This window comes from Myzus persicae, unplaced genomic scaffold (assembly GCF_001856785.1).
Source record: "Myzus persicae strain clone G006 unplaced genomic scaffold, MPER_G0061.0, whole genome shotgun sequence".
NCBI classification, from domain to species: domain Eukaryota; kingdom Metazoa; phylum Arthropoda; class Insecta; order Hemiptera; family Aphididae; genus Myzus; species Myzus persicae.
The window spans coordinates 502,714-524,760 of NW_019104444.1; the positions used below are offsets into that span (position 1 = coordinate 502,714).

General features: G+C 26.8%; 1 protein-coding gene across 2 annotated transcripts in view; it reads right to left on the reverse strand.

Annotated features, from left to right (window-relative positions):
* Positions 1-22,047, reverse strand: part of LOC111042203 (octopamine receptor-like) — a 162,381-nt gene that overhangs the window by 131,487 nt on the left and 8,847 nt on the right. For both annotated transcript variants that reach the window (XM_022326744.1, XM_022326743.1), the window contains exon 2: positions 12,923-13,097. The gene's annotated coding sequence lies outside the window, so the exon portion shown is untranslated. The remainder of the gene's footprint in view (positions 1-12,922; positions 13,098-22,047) is intronic.

Sequence of the window (22,047 nt, forward strand, 5' to 3'; positions counted from 1 at the left end):
AGATATAATGGTACACGAGCATACATAGTATACCGATATTTATTTATGATTAGTAATTCGATTCTTTCAACTAATGACTACTGCAATGGCGAGATTAAGTTTCAATCGGAAATGAGGCAGGAATAGAAAAAAAATCATTTAAATTTTTATTAATGGAATTAACTTTGGTCTTTAAATGATGTCGTGCATGCGTAATTCGAGTGTAAAATTTCAAGGTATGTGAACGAACGCCACTCAGTGAGCATACTGTAATAGAATTACAAAATTGAAATGGTAAAATGTATTGGAAGACTTAACCTATGTTTTGGTATTAGATTTTCGAAAACCCAATGTAAAAGTTACTCAGAAATATTATATCTTTTAAAGTGATTTTATCACGTTTATTGAAGATCACCGCTTTAGTTCATAAAAACAAATTTAAAAAATAATTGTATAAGTATTCGAAAATGGATGTGGCTCTGAAAAATTATTGTAAATTATATTATACTTTGTATATGTATTTTTGACATTATACGTATTAGTTTCCTTAAAAAAATAAAACCTTAAACATTAATATCACGTATTACTATAAAACACCGTACCTAAATGGCAATTTTAGTATTATTTTTAAGTGTGAACTCGGGTTAACATAAAACAAGTTTGTGGCAACCTCTTTACAAATCGTTTATTGAATACAAATAACCGTACAGTTTGCGAATACCTTATTTTTTGTAAATTTCCACTTATAATCAAAAAACTTTACGGAACTTTACTTAAAACATATATAATGAAATCAGTACTTTAATTGGAAAAAGAATAAAAAGGAAAATTCAAGAATATAAAAGAATTTGATTAAACGAAGATTTAAATTTTTTATTTATTAGGATATAATTATGAGAGATACCATCAAATCAGTCTCCGATTCAATAATTCTGAGTGAAATAATTGCAAAAATCAGTATATACCTCGGAATTTTCAATTTATTTTAATATAGTTTACCAAACCAAGTGATACTAAATAGTCGATTGAAATAAAATAATATCATGTAAAATACACAACTGTAGGTATACAATTATTGTCTGACGGGTTCGGGTGGCAGTATTGTGCTAAACAGTTCCCACCCATTCCCAGTTTCAAAAGGGGGGGAGAAAAAAAAAAGGTATACAATTATTGTAATCATCGTATTATTTCACACGAATTACTAAAATTAATTTTTGATACGTTGATTTCTTACGATTTTTTCAATTTTTAGACGCGGAGCCTGTTAAAGCTATAGTTTTTGCTAAACGTTTGCAGCGAACAGTATATATTTTAATTATATGATAAACGGATGCTCTACTTCTCCCTGTGCATTGTTTTTACTTTTGAAGTTTTCAGTATTATTTTTAACAAACATAACATAATAATATAAAAAATGTATTCTACTCTTTACATGCAATAAAGAGTAGGTATAATATATTATAATATTCTCTACATTTCCACAGTAGACATATTACTATTAATCTTAGCTCAGGAACCTCTTTAGAGATCGTATATTGGACACAAATAATAACCTTAGAGTTTTTGTAGACGACATTTTTGTAAATTCTCACTTGTAATGGGAAATTTTTACAGAAATCTATAAAGATATATACACTGTAATCATCATAGCTAGGCTCATGGAATTCCGATTTATTTTAATGTAATTTGTCAAACCAAGTTATATAAAATAGTCGATAGACGTAAACATATAATTAATTGGTATAAATATTTGATTAATTATTTTTAATTTTAAAAACTTAAATTTCAGACACTTCTTGTTACCACTTTACGTATAGGTTTTGAACTCAATATTTTCAATAGTGTGATAAACGTGCACTGCAGCATTCTGTGCATTGTCTTTGCTTTTAAATTTAACAATATTACTTTCAACTGACATAATAATATATAGTAGGAGTACACTTTAAATGCAATTAATTAGATGAATCTAAAGATCTATATCATTATCAGTATATTATATTATCTACATTTGCGCAGTATAGATGTTTCACTCTTAGCTCCATTTATTTCTCGATTTTCTGGGTATTAATGACGTTTCATCTTTGTCATCTCTTTGACAATACTCAGCTATATTTCATGTTCTAGTTTAAAATGAAAAAAAGTTACAGTAAAGCCTATATACTTTGCAGAGTTTACATTTTAAATGTATTGCCGTCGATCTATATATTATGCTCTCTGATAAATCACAAAATTGTAAGTTACGCCTTAGTTAGGTATATATACCTATACTCACGCAGACGCCAATATTGTAGTTATTGTGTCGTTATAGTTGAACATAATATGATACGCGTCGTCACATTGTCGAATTTTAAACGAAGCTTTCTAAATTGTTTTCAAAAATCGTCGGAACGAAATGAGATTTTCACCGACGTATACGTTCATAGTAATCAACCCCATTCGCCAGAGGTATCGGTTTTTCGGGATTGTTTATTATTGTTTCCGTGACACTTACCTCGTGCGTGGTGAACTTCACGCTGTCGATTTAACTTAAAAGCGCATTTTATTTTTGTTTTTATTTTTTTGTTTGCTCAAGGGATAACACGCGCATTTAAAACTCGTTAAGAAAACAAACCGTGCTTCTAAGTACACGGTGTAATCGAGTACTTTTAAAATGGCTACTTGTAGCGATCAATATTTTCGTAGATAAAGACTTAAAGAAATATTTCAGTAAATCAAGCGTTTATACAATACAAATATGGCACATTTATTATGCAATGTTAAATACAATTTTAATATGATACTGCGTGTAATTCCTTACTTTTCTTAGGTCTAAAGTTATGAAAAAAAGACGAAATGATAAGGCGAATAGTTTTTTAAAAAAAAACTTTAGTTTCAAAAAGGGAACACCATTTTTCGGATCATTAAATGCAACATGTGATCAAATACATCAACTGCAGTTTCACACGCCATTAACCAGTCAATTCGCTTTATGAAACTTCATCAATTATTAGAATGTCGTATTATATAAGTGTAGCTATCGTGGATTGTACCACCGAAATATCTAAGTTTAGATTATGGACTATGGTCATAGATATATACAATTAACTAGATAGCTAGCTGATTATGTTTGACGTGATGTATGGTTAAGAAACCGAAAGCCATATACGTGAAAGTCAATGTTTTATTTGTTATCACTTTATCAATTCGAATTTATAACCATATTTTTATTGTGTGATGTATATAAACTACTTATATCTTTGTGGCTAAATCCAAATACTTTAATGTTTTCAATCAATAATTAATATCAAAAATTGATTTAACGGATTTTAAGTACTTAATTAAAAATGACAACTACCTGTTCAGCTCATCGCTGTACAAATCGAAACACAGATTGAATCTACTTTGGGTGGTCGACCCAGTTTTCACAATACTTTTCCCAATGTGTTCTCTTACCAAATAAAATTTATAATAATATTTATTGTAGGTAAATACTAAACATCACTGTGTGTGAGTATTATTTTGTTCTAGTTTTATTTACCTGGTTATATTTATTTAATCTCTTTTCCATGGTTCATACACTTACCTAATATATTTTATACTATTTTTTTTAAAAATAAATTTGCATAATAAATTTTTTATTATTGAACTAAAGCCCGGAAACTATGGCCATTAGCTATATGTAGGGGTAACGGTTGGTTAGAACACGTATGTATGTGTGGCAAAGATTTTGTTGCTAGGAATCCCTGGTTGTCACCCATCCGGAAGTTTGGAATAACGGCCAGTAAGTACACTCAAAGCGTTTCCGCAGATTGAGTGTACGACCGCACCTCACCAAGCAAGGTATATAATATTAAATATTATTTAATTACATCTATTTGTTACACGTACTGAACAATTTTATTTTATATTTTATAATTTTATAATGAATTACCAACAATAAATGTATATTATATTAAGTGATAAGAAATGATAACAACAATTAATGTAAAAATTGACTTCCACGCAAACAGGGTTGACTTTCGACTGTTTTGCTAGTTACCTATCTAGTTGATTGTACATATCTGTGACTGTGGTTATAATTATAGATAAATCCAGAGAATAAAATATATAAAAATATTAAATTGGTTATTGGTACTACTGGCTACTACATAAATAGAATAAGTACTTCGGACGTGTATTAATAACCTATTTTTATCTATTGAGAAGTTATTAAAATGTTTAATACATTACAAGAATTTTTTTTTTATCTACTTTAAATACTATTTTTTAAAAGGTTAATATTAGGTACAACTATAGCTCAACAATTATATTATTCAAACTATTGTTCCACAAGTATTTATTTTAAACCACAGGTTACCTAGGCACTTATGATGGCAACTACGAAAAAAGACTTCAGTACTTAATATTGTTAAATGAGGTTAGTTAAATATAGTGCTAAACTAAATAGCTATACTTGTAGTAAGATCAAACAATAGAAAAAGTACTTCTTAATCCCCTCCCCTCCCCTCCAAGTAAATTTAATTTAAGTAACACCTATGTTTACGATGTAACAGTAAACAAATATTTACGGTTCTACTATTTTATTTTTAGTATTTCAATATATGCTAGAATAACAACCGATATTTCACTAAGAAGACGTGTCTGTAATAAATAAGTATTTTAATCATCCATTGATTGGCATTGTTTTTCTCCCATTATTATACATTTTGCATACAATAGTAAGGTCGAGATCATAATTAAATATTTAATTGTGAAAACTAGACATCAATGCAACACTAATAAATGCATAGTGTAAAATATTACGGAAGTAAAGTAAAACAAATGTGTAGATGAATCATCGATTCAAAAATCATAATTTACCTTAAAATATGGATCATTAACGAATAGATTATTCATAATACAAATGTATATACATCTGAATGACTATAATTAGTTACCAAGTACCAATCGCGGAAACGTAATGATATTAATTATGTTCAATGCTCATTGTACACATGCACAATTTATTATTTTTGTATTCTTTCTTTCGTACAAATACATAATACCTACCTAATCGAATACGCGATACGAAACTCACTATGACATAAAAAAAACTGTTGATTTTAAGTTGAAAATATATCAAATTCAATGATACCGAGTGTACATTATTTAACGTTGCTAATACCTACGTACAAAATAAATATTTAATCTTTTAACTGGAACACTGAGATTAGCTAGTTTTTAGTCAAGAAAAAACCATGCTGTTTTGTTCGGTTTTTGGTTTAAGTAATTGTTCAAAGTTTAGTAGAAATTATGTATAAACACGCGTTCCATAAAGCATAAATACAGTATTTAACACGCTGGTGGCAACAACATTAATATAATATATATATATATACATACAAAGTGATTCACCTAGCATACTCTCTACCATTTTTTAATTTAATATTGCATTTTGGAGTTTTTAAATATACTTAATTACCATATTTTTTAATTCTCAAGATTTTCTTCACTACTTGGGCGCAGTACTCTGACTACTTCAAAATCAAAAGTTTGAATGATTTGCAATGCACCAATTAAAATATTAATTATACTGTGAATAAAAGTCCTTAAAAATTGTTTTACCAAAAAATAAAATCGATGTGATATTGTATACTTATTTAGACCATTTTTACAAATTAAAAAGTCTATACATATATGAATTTTAAATGTTCAAATCACCAAGCCCTCACATCTTTCAACTCCAATATCATGTACCTATTATCCCTAGTACACTGAGTTGAGAAACTCAAAAACTACTCGATTGCGATACATCAACATTTTCAGAAAAATTATCCTTTAAATTATTTACACTTGAATAGGTAGGTCAATAAATAAAAAAAAAAATAAAAGTTTATATCTCCACAACTCTATAATAGTAGCAAAAGAAATATCAAACTTATAAAACTATTATGACCTCTAAGTATGATTCAAAAATCGGATTGTATTAAAGGACAACACCCGATCAGGAATCCAATAATTCACAATAATATTATTATAATCGTGCGCCATATAACATTATGTTAATATAGGCATAAAGTATCCATATTTGCCACCAGCGGTCGCAAGAAAGGCCACAGTAACTGTCGAACAATGTTCTAGACCCATTATTTCTTTAATTTTGAAAAATTTACTACATAATACCATGGATACTAATAACAAAGTTTTTTTTATTTCCATATAATACATTTTTTAGTGAAAGCAAATCGTTGTGATTTAGCATTATTAATTTCATGTGTTTACGGCTCGTATGTAATACACAATAGTATAATAAATTCGTTGCGCATTAATGTTATGATATTATATTATTTATTATAGGTACGCTTGAAACTGTGAAATGAATTTCTATTTAGATTTAAGTAGCAGTAACTATGCGCGCAGACCATTTATAAGTTTTTATATTTATTATTAATGTATTAATTTATTAGTATAATAATACGCTGTTTAACCAAAAGGGCTATTTGGTACTATTTATTTTTTTTAATTATTTTCGACCACGATTTTCATTTGCGACCTTGTCGTATCTCAAATATTTCAGATCAGACAGCTGCGTTATTATTATTATTGCATTGACGAGCCTTATATTAATTTTATTTATCCAGACGGGTACTTACATAATTATTATTTTTATCTGTTGAGCCAGAAGTTTTTTTTATATATACATATATATATATTTGTTGAACCAAAAGGGTCTTTGTGCCAATGCATTATTTAACTATTGGACCGGGCCACATGGCTCAAAATACATAGTCACTGTAAATTATATTATAATAATGTATATATCGACCATTAATTGCAATACTCGTATTTTATATTTTTTTTTTTTTATGGTTATCAGCTATCACTTATAATTATTTATTGTATTACCCATTTTTTATTTTATTGTTACCAAAATGTCAGCTGTGTTTTAAATCACAATATACACATTTAAGCTCACTGCACCAACACACAATACTTACAAATCCGTAGCGCAGCGCATCGGTATTTTCCTGGCAAACCCGACCATTATTGAGCTACTCACACTTCTATACACAATTCACTCCATAAAAGGTACACATAAATACAGTCGGGTCGGCGAATAGTGGTGCGTGTGAGTTGTTCTGGGTATAACTGTCCGTAACACCGTCCTCGTGTATCGTAATAGTGCGGGACTTACGGGAAATAGAAATCCTTGCACCAGCTGTATAAAAAACTACCCAACAAAATAACATTACTTTTTTTTTAGAAATTTTCATAGGTATTTATCATCTGATATCGTCATAGCATCGCTTAGCGTGATTTGTAAATGTAATAGAAAACAAATAATACCGGTCTAGAAGATTTGGATTACTAACTGATGCGAGTAACATCGAATTCGACATTTGCTTTTATTACATTAATATAAACTATGGCTGCGGACAAATTCTAACAAGTCAAGTTATCAATTTTTCTTGGCTGCATAGAGCATAGAATATCGAATTCGTATGTTTATTGTGTCCCACTATCTGTTTTCATAGTAATAAAAACAATCTCAATTATAAATTAATCTTAAACAATTTAAATTACTGATCTGAAATAAAAACTAGAGAACTGAACTCAAATATGAAATAAGATCAAAAAGAAAACTTTGTAGAATCTTCACTCCCCTAAACAACTTAATACTGTCAAAATTATTTTTCTATAAATATTCACCATGCATTATACAATTAACATTTTTGTAAGTTGATTTTGGTAATTTTCATACTTTTGATTCAAGCACTTTCGTTGTTGGAAAGTGTCTCCAAAACCCTCACATAATAACAAAAATACATAATTCCGAATTGCTTTTCTTTTTTCTATTCGACATGTAATTAGTTTGTATTTGCATGATAATTACATGCATAATGTTTAGGTCATCCCACAGCGCTCAAAAATACAAAAAAGAAAATACAAATAATAATGTAATCATAGTAGTGTATAACACAAAATATTTAAAATAATTATTAAAAGAAATATTTTTATGCAAAATCACCTATTTACATATATTTTACTAACAATTTCGAATTAAGTGAAATGCAATCTGCACACATTTTTCACATTATTTTACAACAGAAGTTTTTTCGTAGACAAAATTAATACGTTTACATCACCTAATAATTTATTCGTATCGTTACGCATCTTAACTATGGTTCTAATCTATGTAAGTAACTATATTAAAAACTATTTGACCTTATATAGCTAAATTTAGTTGAAACATGTGACCAATATTAAATTCTTGGTCTTTAATAAAATAAAGTGGTTGTTCCCAATGAGAACAATTGAATTTGAAATGAATCAGTTTGAACATTTTTAAATGGTCTCGATGAACAAAATATATAAATAAAAGATTATTTTAAAAATCTCATAATTTAATAAAATTAAATTGTTTTTGTAATGTACAAGCAAAATAAAAAAAACAGATAAATCCTCTTACTATATAGTCGGTCGTTGTCAATCTTCTTGGATTAAACATTTGAACAAAAACAAAGTATTCGTTTTCTTTTTTGTTTTCCGGTGAAAATATTAAAAACTATATTATTTTGATACATAAAAAAAACACCTTTCATAAATTAACTTATTCGTCAAAACATTTTACACGTAACTTAGAATGAATTTTTTGATGCTAAAACCTTTCATACCTAAACTAAACTATTTTACATAGTATTATTATGCACATTTTTTTCATTGGCATTCCCAATATAATATATCTACTATAGCCAGTAAATTTAAATGATAGTTTCATATTTAATATGCAGCTGTAATTGAAAACTTCTAACCATGTTATAAATAATACTATAATAGGGGGGGGGGGCTAGTCGTGTATTAAAAAAAACAATAATTATGTAGAAGCGATTGACACACATGGGGTACCTGATAACTATTTTCTGTATGCAAGTGATTTTATAATTATTTTTCAAACATATGTTCTCAGTTGTACTGTTTATTATGAAACGTAGACAACAAAAACACGAAACCTCATTCATCGTGACCAGAAAAACGCACCTATCAAACCTAAAAAGTGTGTGCCAGAGACGTTTTCATATGAATACGTTTGATGGAAATATACAATCACACTTTATCCAAAGTAGACCTACATACCTAGAACCATAATAATATGTCAATTTTATTTTATCGAGAATCCCATAATTACGTAACTAAATTGACATAACCTACATCAACGTAGATTAATAGTGTGCAATAATTCTACAACGATTTTAGTATCAATATAATATGAATGATAAAATATTGAACTTGTGGTACACTTATATTGTATAGCTATTATATTAATTAATAATCACAATAAGACGACAAACTTAGAGTTAAAATGACAATCTTAAAATAGTTCTGAAAATTATAAATTAGATAATGCTCGCAAACTAAACCAAACTAGATATAATATAAAACCGTATATTGATTCAATTTAATTTGGGAAAAAAATTAACCTGATACATTTTTAAATGTGATAGAAAACCAAAAACATTGTGTAAGACATAATGTGTGTGGTCTTTAATTTAATTTTAAAATAAATACGATTACCAAAAACACTTTTAAGATTATATTTGCTACCCGTTTACCTGATACCACACACTTCAAAGGAAAAAATATACTAAATATACCTAAGCCTTTTAGAAGATGACCACAAGTAATTTGTTTCATAAATAATGATATAATGTCCACACAGGCTACGGTAGAGTCAGGTTTAATGTTTGTCGCTTGTCTCATTTTGGTCATCTTAGTGGCGAATAGAAGTTTAATTTTGCTATTGTATAACGTACATGTATACATTTCAAATCAACTCATTAAAAAAATGACTCCGACTGGCTTAACTAGGATAGGATCTGCACGCCGACGGTGATTCTTTTAGTATTTTTTTTTTACAGTAATGTAGGTCATGTGCTTAAAAACACTACCATGAGCATAAAAACATTACCTCTTAAAAGTACCATTCAAATTAGATTTTCTATCCGAATTAAGATGATAAACGAAACTTTAGTTACTCTCCTTATTGTCCTAAAAAAATGTTGTTCTTACTTATAGAAAGTAAACCTAATTCTAAAATCAATACACCCTCACGTTGAGTGTTGCTGGGAGCAAAAGTAAAGGACATATTTAGGTAATACATACACAAACTGAAATAGTTTGTAAACTGAAAACGATGTAAGAAATACTATAATTTTGATTTAAATAGGTAAACCGTTGGCGTTTTCTGGAACTTTACTCTTAGTAAATATCAGGTCAGGATAGAATCAACAACTGTAAAACGACCCATAATACATATGGTTTTATTAGACACCCTATAAGACACATTAATTACGCCATTATAAATTGTTCATACTACATCTAAATTCTACAATGTACCTCACTTGAAAATAAACTCAGTGGCGTAGTCTAACAATGATTATCACATATATTTTGTGTGAAAAATGTTAAATGTATTATAAACATGAAGGCAGAGAACTAAAAGTTGCTGAGCGAAACAAAAAAAATTATGGTATAGGTAATCATTCACATCTTAAAACTGTTAAATGTAAAATAACGCATTTATTTAAGAGCACGAAATTATAATTTGTATCGAAAAAAATCATTTAATTTGTTATGATCTCTGTATAAAATTTCCTCGTTTATGAAACTTATACAATTGATAATAATATAATCAATGCTTAAACTATATCATACAAACCACATAAAAATGAAGAAGCATCAAGCCCTCAAAGTTCAACTAGATAAAATAGTAAATATTTCTGATGTGCTACAAAAAATAAAATAATAAATCAGTATGATAATATGCTGGATTACATACAAATGACTGAAATTAGAAGCTTTTGAACAACCACCAAATCATAAGTTTTTTCTAATGAAAATCAATTTAAATTATATTTATGAAACATTTATTCCTTTTCGACTAGACTAAAGAACATTCGATCTATGTATTTTTATTTTTTACTGTACCTTAACTGGTACTTGTAAAACTATGAACTTATGTGCATAGATATATAAAGATACACACACAAAATGGTTTTGTCTCTTACAGCCGTCGTTAAATACCATATACGAGTACTTAAATAGTAAACTAACGAAAACGTTCAAACAATTTTAGTTATAGACGATTGATTGCATTTATTTATGGTACATCATATATCATTTAGAAAATTTGAAAGGATATACACCGAATTATGTGATGAGATAAAAAATATGAGGTTAATATACAGTGTACATATTTTGGTACATGCAATGCAATTTTAGCTAAAATCTTGTATAAAGTTATAATAATAATATTTTTTTTAAAAATGAGGGGCTCACGAACAAATTAAATTGTAAATAATTTTGGTTTATTATAATTACGTATTTATTTATTAATTGGACGATCAGTAATGCAATGTTCTCGTGCATATTTATCAATGTTTATTCGTAAAAAAAATATAATAATAATAATATGTAACAATGGACGTGTTTGTATTCCCCCTAAATGGAACACTCACGATGCACTTGAAGATATACCTAGACATCTAAATGTCAGCTATTCTGGGGGCTGGGAAGTGTGAATTGTGTATAAACGTTTTCAGCATTATATACCTAGTGCACACAATATAAAATATTGAATATACACGAGAAAACGCAAACACGAAATATGAAATAAAAAATAGCGTGCGTGTTTACAGCAACGCACGAAATAAATGTACATTACGTTTTTTGGCATAACAAAAATAAATAAATGAAAAAGAAGATTTTTAAAGCGATTTTAAACGAAATCAAAGAATACTATTTTGATATTAATATTGCATTATGATTGTATACAGTCAAAAAGTAAAAATGTATGGAAAATATAATATAGTGGGTAAACATGTAGGTACAACACTATAGTGCACAGCAAACATATCATGTGATAAAAACAAAATCATAAATAAATAAACAAACGAGTATAGTTGTATTGAAAAAATCCAATGATTCCTGCTGAATATGTGCAAATAATATTCTTTCCGAGAACTTGAACTTGATTTTGGAACTGCCGTTTCGTATATTTTTTTAAATTAATTACATTATTATTATCTTATAGAACTACGGTCGCTTGTTTATAGTTGAGTTAAAAATAAATGATTTTGAATAAACAGCTATAAAAAGTTTTACTTCTGTATCTTATATTATTTTGTACTAATGTACACTTAATAAACAGAATAGTCTTTGTTATAATTTAATTACCTAGTTAATGAGGATCTTGAGAAAAGCATTACAGGAAAAATGTACCTATATCAGAAGGCTATCCGTTAAAACTTTAAAATAAACTGCATTCAAGTAATAAATTTGAAACATAAGCTGTCAACAATTTATCGTATCTGACTGTAAAAATACTAAAAATGTTTTGGAGTGCGTTTTTAGAATAGTTATTTTGTACTAGACATTATTATTATTGGGTTACTGGAATTGTTTGAACTAAAATAATTATATGGATTACTATAATTTATCAACAAAATATACTTGAAATGAAAATTATAATATTTTTCTTCCTACAATATAGGTACCTATCTATCTGTAATTTAATTTGATTGTAATTAATATAGCGTTTTATTTTTGCAACCACAGAATTAATGAATAATTTTATTCTACTTAAATTACATTTTATATGCAGTATAAAATATGTCTGAGATGTTTGAATTCCGTTTTTAATTAATTTTCCAATACACTTTTTGAAATAATATTTGATGTTCATTTAACTTTTAAAATCTTAACCTACAAAGGTGTGTAATAACGAAAAAAATCGTTCAGCCCTTTACCAAGACTCTACCAAGACATCTGGTAACTAGATAAGAAGCATCACAATATTCACAATTAAGATAATCTACTTATCATTTAATTGGTTCTTTAACTCATAAAAAGTTAGGATATACAATACAATATGTATCTAATATATATATACATGATAATTATTTTTCGAATCAATCTTAAAACTTACCTGAGCACAAATCCTATGGCAACGGTAGTGTCAAGGCGGATTTTCTTATCAGTTGTTGCCACGCGGAAGTGTTTCTGTCACGCAATGTGTCGTTAAATCCAAGATTCGTCATCTCCGAGATCGTGTCACCAACAATAATAATATGTCATTTCTTTCTCCCATATATTATGGACACCTGTTACACAAGTTACAAACACTTGTTGTGAATTCAATAGTAATTTATTTAAATCCGGAACATATAACTATAACACAGTTTTAAAATTAGAAATATAACTGTACAATCACGTAGATATACAATATAGAGTGTACATTAGTGTTTGTTTGTACATTTGAATTCTGTTGAGTTTTCATTTTTGTTCAGAAAATATTTAGGTTTAGATAAAATACCTATAAGTACAACAAAAAAATGATTTTTTATTTTAAACTTGATTGATTGTAAAATTAATTGTATTAATATAGTAGCCAAAAAATTAGTGCTTTTATATATTATCATTATAAATATGAAACGAAACTAAGAGAAAACGTTGTTTAGTCGTAAGTCATTTTGTATAACCTTAAGGGACTAAAAACTATTAATTCAAATTTGTGCTTGTCGGTTAATCTTAATGATCCTTGCACAACCATATAACAGATAAATTACATTGTCTTGAGTTGGGTGACTCACATAATTTTTGTTAGTTTCGTAAAATTGTAAAGAAATATTTTTAATATACAGATACATTATAACACAAAGATCTTATCGAAACTTTCTTTAATTTAATTAAACCGAAAACTATAATATTATTTATATTAATATTACATTTAAATTACTGATCATTAATATTAAAATAAGAATATCATTTTAATACTTGTACCTATATTTAACAACATTTTTCCATTTTGGAATATTACTTATTTTTAAAAATACACCAAGAAATAAGATTCGATTTTAGGTTAAGCCATATCATAATAATATATTTGTTTCATTATCCAATGATAATCTTACATAAATATTTGTATTATTTACTCATCAGCAATTTCTCGGCGGAGAAATAATAATAATGTTTATTATTATTATTTTAGTTTATTATACAAAACGATTTTATAATAATTGTATATAGTTTACGTAGTCGTTGAGCTATATTGTTTTAAACAATGACATACCATATTTTATATTAAAAAAATGTTTATTTTCGTATATTAATATTTTAATATTAACTATTGTTTATAAATGAATCATTGTACCGTAGCACAACATATTTTGTGTATGTAATACCTATTATGTGTAGGTAAAGTAGAATTACGTACCCTAATTTCGGGTAAAGCAACAGAACAATATTTTCCTCAGGGTGTTACAAGAACTTACATTTCATCAATAGATAAAGGTTTAATTATTCAATTTTATTAAACGTAATTATTTCATGTTAAAATAGAAATATAATATTTAACAGCTACGTATACACTATGTACAACACCGAAAACACAGCACGTCACTAGTTTTACACCATTGGAACAAATTTATAATAATTATGATAAATCGAGATCAACACGTTTGTATTATTAAAGACTTGTCAACTGGTGACAAAATTATTACATGGATAACCTATATTAAAAATAAAAAAATAACAGAAAATAATCATTTTAAAATTAACAATTAATCTACGTAACTAATTGTATAACATTTTTTAAGAGACAGGTGATTTATTTATGAATAAAAATATTTCAATTGCGATAAAATTTTTCTGATATTTGTGAAATAGCATAGCTTTTAAGTAAGTTTGACATCAAACTTTTAAAAATTATGAATGAATACATAATGCTAAAATAAGATCTACCTCTATTATTATTACTCTACATTTCGTAGTATAGCTGTTGCACCATTAAAACAAAAATTTCTGAGCGATGCACAGTTTCAACAATTATTTTAATAATAACGAGTGCTTATATATTTACACAATTTTATTTTCTTATACATTTCTATTTTTTTCTCAAAATTTACGCTTAATAAATTTTGTTTTAATAACAACGTCTTTTAAGATTGATGCTAATTAATTTTAATAGTTTGATATTTATTTGAATCAATCTTAAATTAAATTTGACTTATACATTGAATGTAGCTAAACTACAAAAATTAATTTCTTTTGTGTACCTACAACAATTATTTTTAAAGCCAGTTGAAAAAATCAATTATAATTCTATAAAAAAAATACCTTTGAAGTATTGTTTGTTTTAAATATGACTGAAAAGTGAAAGTGAATACTTTAGAAGTATAATAATAAGTTTAATAAAATTGTGAAGTAACTAAATTGCTACATTATAACATCTCAAAATATTGTTATTTATTTATTAAATAATACATGTCATTTATAATAATTATCAAATAAAATAACTATTAAAATATTAAAACTAATGCTAAGACACCAATATTGGCTGAATATGATTTATGAACACTATCATTTAGTAGATTAGAACCTGAAGAAAATTAAACGGTGTTATAATTAAATATCCATTATTTGCTTCTTAATGTCTCCTACTATAATATGAAAAATTATAAAATATAACTAATATACGGAACACCATTAGGCTAGTAGAAGTAATTACTTTATTTTATTACAGCACTAATTTAAATTTATAATATACGAATTGTGTTATGCAATAGTCACGAAAATGCTGAGCATTTGCAAATATTATTATTAATTAAAAACTATACATATTTATATTTTGTAATTTTATAGACATTAAAGAATCAGCTTTATCTTAATGAGTTATTTATTGTTCAATCATTATTATTTATAATTAAAACTTTATTTTAGTTTCGCCCCCACAAAAAAAAATACCATGACGATTATGTATTATTTTCATTTTAATTTTCTATGTTTAAATATCTTTCAGATATGTTATTTATTATGATTTACGGTCCTTTCATGTGTAAAGTGAATAAATCGGAAATTACATTAAATAATTTAAATAGTATCTATCAAATTTTATCGAAATTACATCATTATCGTTATTATAATATACGATAATCACAAACCACCGAACAAGTTAATATATACAGTAACTATATTACTCACACTACACAAAAATCCAATATATATTCTAATTTATAATACACATTAATATTTAATATAAAATTATAATTTAATATTATGCTTGTCGAGTGCTATTAATATTTATAAAAAAAAAACATTGTCGGATTAAAATGATTTTGTAGTATTCACTTTAATATTGTATTTTTGTAATCTATCTATTTTTTAATCCATTCGTAAGAATAAAATGTTAAACATAATATTTTAATTAATAAGTAATAAGTAATAATACTTTAAATAATATAGAATACGTATACAGTATTTCATTAAATATTTTTGAGTTAAACATTTTCTTAACATTCAGTAAACATATGCTAGGTTGACGTAACTCAATTTCATATTGGTTTCATTCCATATTTTAGTTTCCACAAAGAAAATAAACTAAATGTGCTCAAAACCTAACAGATGTATATTTAATTTAATAATTTATTACTCAAACAACCGATTTGTTGTTTTTGAATATTTTTGAATAGTTTATAGTTCCGCAGCTTTATAAAATGATACGGATAGTGTTAAATATAATGTCATTATATTTGACTCAAAGCATTGTTCTCTTCACACAGTACACAAGTATATTTGTTCATTAGGAATAAATATGATTGTTTTAAATGGAATTTTCGGTAAAAACTTTTGTTAATCATATACCTACACATTATACGGCATTCTGTAGCAAAAGTTTCTATAATATTTGAATATTTTATATACAAAACTAACTGAATGTTTGCTTTTATTTTAATTAAATAACTAAGATTATTCTAAGATTTAAGCTGGTTTTGCCTAAAAGTCAGATTTAAGTATGATAAATAAAGTTAATTACAATTTAAGTATGAGTACTTTTTGTTACGGCGCTTCAAAAAAACTTTTAAATTAGGTACTTGAGATATGTCATTATTGATCCATAATTTGTTTACAATTACAAAGTTACAAGATATCGATTTTAAATGAAATTTAATATTAAATAAAACATTTATTGTCTACAACACAGTAAGAATAAAATTGTTTTCTATTTATTTCCTGTCTTCTTATTTAACTACAGACATTTGTCTTAATTTTAAATTAACGTGTTTATAGTGTTTCTGGATGTGTTTTTCTTGAAAATATTGTACTCTGTTTTCAATAACCCGACTCGTGATTCACAATAAGGTTGGTTGTTCTGCATATTTTATCGTAATTAATGTACTCTTTATGTATAAGTCATCAACCCCAGAAGAATTAAAAAATAATCAAAAGTTAGGTATGTAGATAAGTGTCAAAATGTGATTCATCTCACTTATAAAATAGTATGTATGTCTTCTTTTGTACCTGTATATCTATTTCGAAAAAAACGAGGTAAAAGGGAAAATAAACAATCAAGTATTAGCTTTTATTAGAGTTATTTAAATTTATATTCGTTATACAGTTTTTAAATTGTATATAATTTTAATTTATGAAACAATAATAAAAAAATAATTGTTTTTATAAAAATAATATTATAGTTGATAGTTGATACTGCCATAAAACATAACAAAACACTAACAGATTAATTTACAATCGTTTTTACGAGAGTAGCCATATAATTAATAAAGTTTACTCAAATATCATTAGGTGTGTAAATTATTAGATAGTTCCATAAAAAAAAATAGTTATGATACCATAAATTGTTTCCTATAGATTAGTTTTGTTATACATAGAATAACTAATACGGTAAACATTTGTTGATGTGGACTAATATACTAATATATATTTAATGCTCGTCGGTGGATAAATAAATAACTTATATTTGAATTAACCGAGATATTTAGTTATACATACTGCACGTAATACACTACTAGGTATCTATTATCCGCCGACCAAGATTAATATATTATTATTATGTTAATTGGTTCTTTTGAACTGCATCTTGTAGTATATTATAATTAATTTCATGATCTAGAATTTACAACAAATTTACACATGTTAATATTGTTGTTAATCTATACCCAAAGCAAGCCCTCATAATATAATATAATGCAATAGTGTACACCATACATATTGTATAATACGTATATCGAAGTGAAGGCAAATAATTTTCATCGCTTAGCAAAATTGTCTGCACTGTCTGAACTGAGAATGTATTCGACGAATTTGTGTACATAAATAATTAGACTGAAGTTTCACTGAGAATTCATGAATCCAACCATGTATATATATTATTAATAATTAGGTGATAACATAATGATATTGTAAAAATTGTGTTTGCGTGGTTTTTTAACACGGCGTTATAGATAGGCAATTCGGGTACACCTCCATCGCGGTTTCATTTTCTAAGACGCGTATCTCACGAAATATTTTATTATTTTTTTTTTTTTAATCACCACCGACGCTTTAGGTCATAATATCATACACAGCAGTATGCACATCTCGTTAACGTCACATCAATCCGCAATGTAGATTTTCAAGTTTTCATCGTCGAAACCATGTCGAGTACGACGAAGTTTCATCTGCGCACCATAGACACTCGAAGTTTTTCGTATCAATGCGTCAAGAACAGAATAGTTTAGTAAACACGTAGGTACCTACCTATTATATTGTTATCATTTTTTTTTTTTTTTTATTTGTTATGTTTGACATTATTTATGGGCTTCACTGTCATTTCAGTAAAAATTACATGATATCGGCGACGATCTCGATGGTGTCAATAAAATGTTAATAAAACGCTTATTCCATGTAATACGAATTGAGTTATCTTGGTCAGTCCTGTTTTGTATTTTACATTTGCCGCGAGTTGAACCGTCGTCGTAGTCGTTAAACGGATTATCTAAACCAATAATTTATCCGACCGACCTGAATGTGAATAATACAACAGTTGTTGTGATGTCAAATTCGAGTCAGTGATTAAAAAATAGAATTTATAATGCAATAGACGTGTTTAATATTATATTAAGGGCATATTAAATATTAAAATATCAAAAAAAATAGACTTCAAATACGACATTTATTATTGGGCACGAATTTTTTCGTTGTGTAGGAGTTCTTTGAAAGTATAATAATACTGAACTATATTCATATAATATTTTGATATGGAACAATATTACGATTCGTGTTTGTAGTGCAAATACTTCAGGAGGCTAAGTAAAGAGCAAAACGGTTAGACAGATTAAGTCTTACTCACATTTGGTTATTAATTAACATGCGTTGCAATGTATAATGTACATAATGGTCATAGTTTTAAGTACCTAAGTGTGAAGCATAAATAAGATAATATAAAAATGACTACCTTTTTAGATAAAAAATATTATTTTTAATAATTTTAAGTATCATTTTTTTACATTTCAAAATGAAATGGAAATCTTAGATAAATGAATTACTATTTTCCGATATTATTTTTGTGGAAAGGGGGTATTTTTTTTAGCTTTTGCCAATTTATTTTGTTTTATTTTCCCATGTAAATTTGTTACATGTGTTTTACTGTAGTTGTCTTTAAGTTTATTGTCCATTCTGTGTAAACACCGTTGAATAATAATAATTAATAACATGTTGTATGCGAGTTTTAAGTTGTATGAAAATTATCTGTATTTTATCCAAACCATTGTCACTATCTCTTTTCTATTATTTATATAAAATGTCTATATACATATTTTAAGTGTTATCGAAATAAGTTTTCAATGAATTATTTATTATTTTTTCTAGGAAATTTAAGCGTTATATTTGTTCGATGCTACCTGCAAACTACGTCGCTACGATAAATGTCCTTATAAATAGTTTAACTATATGGATCTGAAAGTTCTCTATCACGACTAGGTACGACATCGGGTCAAGAGTTCAGGACTCTTTTTTTACATATTATATTACTTCATCAATGATAAAACACTTATGTGAATGCAAAACAAATGCTTACGACAATATTTCTTAGATTCATTTTAATTCTTTATCTAAAAAAATAGACTTATTACTTTTGTGTGTGTGTGTGTGTGTGTGTGTGTGTGTGAACATGTTTTATCATTAGATATAGAGTACATATTTTGTATTTGACAATTTTACGCTGAAACTCAGTACACCATATCATATTTCCAAGTTACCCTATTAATTACAGCCGCTGTGAGTTGTATCTTGTATACAATAATATTTAGTGGAGGAAAAAAATTAGAATCTAACGAAAACGAGACTACGATACCTTTCGTTTTCTTTTTTTTTTTTTGTTTATCGTGTCCTTAAACGAATCTGTTGTGCCCGTGTCACCTAACTGTCACGTTTTGAACGCGGTCCCGCAGGTTTTCTAATTTATTTATTTTTTTACGATGTTGTTCTATTTGCCGTCGAAAATGCCTTTCTCCACAATTGCAAGTGACGCGTTGGTCGCTCCGACACATATACTCGTAAAATGTGCCAATTTGACGAGATTTGTTTACAGCTTGAGTGTTTTTAAAGTATTAGCGTAACGATAACAAATATGAATTATTTGCCACGAGGACACGAATTCAATTCATATGTATATAATCGCACATTTTATTCCCCATTTCCCCTGTCAGTTACGACACAAATTATTATAATACATAACGCCTCTATATTCGCCGTTATAGAATTTAAATGAAAAATATTTTTCGAACAAAAGTATAATATATTAATATAATAATTCATTCTGTTGATTTCTTGATAATGATTGCAATTTTTTATGAGATAAGATACTACGTTAAAAACATGTTTATTTTTATAATTTTTCAAGATGCCTACTTATACCTATAGACTACAATGCAAATCGTTAATAGTCGCTGCTGTAACTACAGTCTAAAAATCAAACTTAGTAAGTACTAATTATTTATTTATAACTTATCGTATAAAGTGAGAACTTTTCATAGAATATTCTGATTTACTTAATCATTTTTAAAAAAAATAGTATTTTATTATCGTACTCAAATATCGAAAAGTTTTTCTTCTTAAGAAGCACAAGTATCAGTATGTATATGTACTGTTCAATGCGTAAATATGGTTAAACCTAACCCTACGGTATTATAAATAACAAATAACCTTATGGGCATTCGATTTCGATGTGGCACTGAAAATGCTACATACCTACTCAGTAGTTTTCTGATAGAGGTATACGGAATAATAGGTAAATAAGTGATAAAGAATTTATATTAAATTCAATATTAAAATTATTTTAAATTTTAAATTTTAAAATACAAATCCAACAATAACTTACCGTACTGCCAGAGGGTTCTAAAAGTACTAATTGGACAGTTTTGAATATTTCATCAGCAAATGAGATTTATCATACATAGCTGGTACCTACATTGGTTTCAATTTATAAAACTATTTGTATTTTGGTTATTTATTTATACAACATACGCAAGCACTCAAGGGGTATATAGAATTTGTGTAAGTCATAATGTTCGAGTGAGTGACAGATTACATGAATATAAAGGGAGTATAAAAAAAAACTTATTTATATATGCATTTAAAAATTAAAAATATGTGTATTTATGTAGACTCAACTACACATTCAACAAAAGTGTTGATTCTAAAAGAGTACATTAAAAACAATTGGAAATATAAAAAAAACCCAACAACTAATACATCAATATACAAATTAGTGTTCAACTCCTTAATGAAAACAAGAATTTTACGATACATTGCAGGTTTAACATAATAATTTGGTGGCACAAAAATTACAAATTTAATCAATAACTAAAAATATATGCAATGAGTAGAATAATCTAAATATATATTTTAGGAAGAATATAAAAAGAACAATCAAATTAACTTCACCTATTTACAAAATATATTGTTTAAAAAAGAATGTTTCTATAGTTAAACAGTATGAATTTATTATTCATAAACATTTAATGTTCAGAGGATGATGCCATAATTGTTTATATTTTACCACTTTTTTAATATTCTTGTCTAAAATATAAAATATTTGTTTCGGTAAGAAATAGAATCTGCCCGCGAAAACATTATGGGTTCACTGAGCAAAAAGTAGTTTAAAAACACACACGTTACAACATAAATATATTGTATGAATGTTGTAAAATATTTTATCGTGTAATAAAAGCACATCAAATTCACACAACTTATACGAGCAACTTTTTAATAAAAAAA